The sequence below is a fragment of the Fulmarus glacialis genome, unplaced genomic scaffold (genome assembly GCF_000690835.1).
Source record: "Fulmarus glacialis isolate BGI_N327 unplaced genomic scaffold, ASM69083v1 scaffold38556, whole genome shotgun sequence".
Classification (NCBI taxonomy): Eukaryota; Metazoa; Chordata; class Aves; order Procellariiformes; family Procellariidae; genus Fulmarus; species Fulmarus glacialis.
The window spans coordinates 29,565-32,715 of record NW_009220714.1 but is presented as its reverse complement, the minus strand read 5'-3'; positions in this window follow the sequence as shown (position 1 = coordinate 32,715).

The window sequence follows — 3,151 nt, the reverse complement described above, 5'->3', positions numbered from 1 at the left end:
GGAACTATTGGGGTCAATGAATCAGGGATAAAAGAAACCAGGTTTTTGAAAGGTAAACTTTGAGATGTGAGCTGATGATTCAACATTTTTGTCATTCTGTGCTGGTACCTGGTTCAGTTTCTTCCTATACCTCTATTGCCATGGAGACACCGGCGAGATCACCACGAAACATATGGTGTCAATGCCAGAGCCAGCAGGTTAGTACACGGAAAGATCTTGCGCAGCAAGTGAAGAATCGTGAAAATTCATCAAGAGCAAGCAAGCGAGATAAGGATTTAATTAAGATCAGTTAATCAATTAAAAAAATATTTCTCGGTGTGACATCTCCTCTTTAAAACCAGTGTGAAAGGTTCACCAAGAGGATATTGTGTAGTGATGCATCTTCATCACTGATGAAAGTCATTTAAAGATGTGTCCAAACCAAGCAACCCCCATGCCTTTGGGAGACTTGGACCTATTTCTGAGCTCTCTGTGGTTTGGACTTGAGTGTTAATTTACATTGGATTGAGGTGGCTGAGAGTTCAAGTCCCTTTCGTTTGCATCACAAGTAATTCTGCTGGTATATATTAGCACTGAGAGCCCCTACGTTGAACCCAGGCCCTGCAGGAAACCGGCCCTGAGACCATTACAGCCAAAAAACTGCAGACCAAGTGGAAGGTGACAGACTGAGGTCCCCTCGATGAAACAGGTCCAGCATGAGCAGTGATTTCCCATCACTACCCTGCCAAAACACCTCAGCCTTCAGCTGGAAGAGGATACCAAAAATTGAGTTCAGGTTTTATGGTTCATGACCTTATTTATGCAAACGCCTCTCTGCAGGCACTGGATCTGAGATGCTCCAATTAATTGCACGTAGGTCCCCGAACAGCCAGGCACTGGCCATAACTTTGGGTTCTTCTGCACGGTAGATGTACTCAAACCAGCTGCAACTCTCCACAGGTTAACTTAGCTCCAGGAGAGCTCAACGCTAACACGTGTGAAGCGGCACCTGAGCTGCTTGGGTATCTCTACACTGTGCTGCCATGGAATAAGCAACCTGACAGCAAGGTTTTCAGCGTGATGATTGTCTCACCTATTCCTCCTGCACCGCCTCAAAGCAAAGACGTGTGGTTGACGAAGCAAGAGCAAAGAGCTGCACGTAGACGCTTGCTGACATAGCCACGGTCGTTGTCACACATGCGTGAACAGAAGCTGCCACCTGCTATAACTCGCATTCTTTTTTTGCTAAAGAACTTCTTAAAAGGACAAAGCATGAGCTAGTACCATCGATGCCCTTAATGCCTCTTCATCCAAAATAACTCTATGCTAAGAGGAGAATCCAGCAGAAGATGTTAGCTCTTGGAGGATCCCAGCTTCCAAACAGCTTAGTTTACAAAAATATTGAGGAGAAAAAGTAGTTCAACAACCCATTTGCACAAAGCACAAGCACAAAGAAGAACCGTAACAGAGACTGAAGCAGCTCACTTGTGGGAAAAAGATGCTTTTGATTTCCAACTGACTACCACCTTGAGCACAGAGGCATTATGAGCAAATTGTTCAAGAACTACAGTTTTGCTGAAAAGGTGATGCTTTTGACCAAAGACAGCAACATGTTCCTGAGAGGGGAGTTTTGATTACTTGGGAACTAGAGGAATTTTGGGTGGGCTCAGGGGATGGGACTGCACCACCCACAACAGCAAAACAAGATTTCGCATGCAGATCGTGGTTTATGCTCAAAGACCACCCCCTGAACAGGGGGATGTTGGTGGGGGCATCTCACCAAGCCAAACTTGATGCTGCAGTTTTGCACAAAGGAGGAACAGGCCTCCAGTCCTGCTTAGAGCAAAACAGACCATCTACAGCAGAGATTAAAGCCGGGCTCCAGCCATCCGGGGACATCTGCCCCTTTCTACACCCCCACAGCCAGTCGGTCCCATCTCCACTGCACGTTCTAGAAGAGACAGAGCATAACAAAGAGCACGGTGACAGGCAATGCACAGACAGACCCCAGGGAACGAGCCAAGGGAATCCCACCCTTATTTTCTCTTTGCAAATGGTTTAGGGGCAAACATGAATCACACCGAGGGCAACGAACAGGGCCATTTGGAGAGCATGATGCTGCTCATCCCATGCTGGATGACAGCCTAGCTACAGAAACACATGGAGTGAGCAAGCCAAGGACTTGGCCTTCTGCTATTTGCAATTCCCTGGGTTTATCAGGAGGAACTCCACCCTCAGGCCTGCACCTGCTCCAGTGCTAATTCACAGGGCCACAGGATGGGCATTCTGGTGAAAAGCATCCCGGAGGACTGGCTCAATAGCAGGGAGATGGCTTGGATCTGAGAGATAAAAGCCAGGCAGTGGCAGGGGACCCCGAGTGCTCTTGTCAGGAACGCAATGAAGTCAGACGAGGCCTCCCCACATCATTTCTCTGACACTAATTCTGCTTTGCCTTGTCTCACCTAAGTCACTGCCAGTGGACAGAGTCCAAAGCGTCCAGCAGCATGTATTTTGGTATGAGTTTGTGTGTGTGTGAGTGTGTGAGCCAACATCAGCCAACCTTTGCTTCCCAATCACCCGCCCTTGACCAGGGTGGGCCAGGCTCAGGACCACCCTGTGGCTCTGCGACAGTCCCAGCCCCAGACACAGGCACATTCGTACAGCTGGCAACAAGCAAACCGGGCTCGTGAGCAGATCTGCCATCGTCTGGGGGATCCCAGACCCTAACCAAGTCAGCCTACACAGCCTTTGCTTCCCAATCACCCGCCCTTGACCAGGGTGGGCCAGGCTCAGGACCACCCTGTGGCTCTGCGACAGTCCCAGCCCCAGACACATTCGTACAGCTGGCAACAAGCAAACCGGGCTCGTGAGCAGATCTGCCATCGTCTGGGGGATCCCAGACCCTAACCAAGTCAGCCTACACAGCACTGAAGTGCAGCCCTCAGTGTCACACACACACAGAGGCTGGTTGGACTCGCTGCCGCCAGACAGGCAGGACCCCTTTGAAGCTGCTGGCAGGAATTCTTCCTCCTGGCCCACATTCGTACCAAGAACTTCTCGTCGCAGGGTTGCTCATCTGCCAGGCTAAAGGGTGGTGATGGAGGGGCTGGAGGAGGCAAGGCAGAGCTGGGGGCATGGTGTCAGACACAAAGCAGCTCCGACGGGGTGCTCC